This window comes from Chlorocebus sabaeus, chromosome 13, assembly GCF_047675955.1.
Source record: "Chlorocebus sabaeus isolate Y175 chromosome 13, mChlSab1.0.hap1, whole genome shotgun sequence".
In the NCBI taxonomy this organism is placed as follows: domain Eukaryota; kingdom Metazoa; phylum Chordata; class Mammalia; order Primates; family Cercopithecidae; genus Chlorocebus; species Chlorocebus sabaeus.
In genome coordinates, this window is record NC_132916.1 from 31,016,076 (window position 1) to 31,016,905 (window position 830).

The window sequence follows — 830 nt, forward strand, 5'->3', positions numbered from 1 at the left end:
AGAAATACTTAATTTTGATGTAATCCGATCTATCAATTTGCCTTGTGGCTTGTACTTTCGAAGTCTTGTTTAAGGATATCTTTACCCCTTCCAGGTCGCAATGCTTTTCTCCTGTTAACTTTATGATCTTATCTTTCATATTTAGGTCTCTTGTATGTTGGAAACTCCTTTGTATGTGGGGTTAGATATGGATCCTACTTTAATTTTCTCTATCCTTTCTTTCTCTGCCTATTTTTCTATCACCATCTACTAAACAATCCATCCACCCCCTAATTAAACTGTGGAGCCAACTCGACATTGTACGAAATTCACAGGCAAGGGCAGAGCTACCTGTGAACCGTCTATTCCACTCAACTGCCACATTCAAAACAACTTTGCAGGGTGTCTTGCTATCTGGTGGACAATTTCCCCTCTTTATTGTACCATTTGATTTAACTCCCTGTGGAACTTATTTTTTCCTATACATTTTATTTATTTATTTTTAAAATATGAAATACTTCACAAATTTGCATGCCATTTTTGCACAGAGGGCATGCTAATCTTCTCCATATCATTTCAATTTTAGTATAGGTGCTACCACAGTGAGAACCCCTACACATTTTAGAATAAGTATATCAAGTATCTATAAAAAAAAATACAGCTAGGATTTTAACTGGGATTGCACTAGTTTTATAAGTTAATTTGGGGATATTTGACATCTTTCTAATTTAAGTCATGTCATCTAAGACCTGGCATGTCTGAGGGGAGAGAATTGTGAGAAGAGATTAAAATAGATATTAATGAATGTCTTGGAGACGGTCCCAAATCCTGTCCTTACCATTGGCCTTGCT

The 830-nt window shown here is 35.9% G+C and overlaps 1 non-coding gene across 1 annotated transcript; it reads right to left on the reverse strand.

Annotated features, from left to right (window-relative positions):
* Window positions 1-482: 482 nt before the first annotated feature.
* LOC119625421 (U6 spliceosomal RNA) lies at window positions 483-589 on the reverse strand. The gene has a single exon (XR_005241626.1). It is a non-coding gene; the product is annotated as a U6 spliceosomal RNA (small nuclear RNA).
* Between the last annotated feature and the right edge of the window lie 241 nt (window positions 590-830).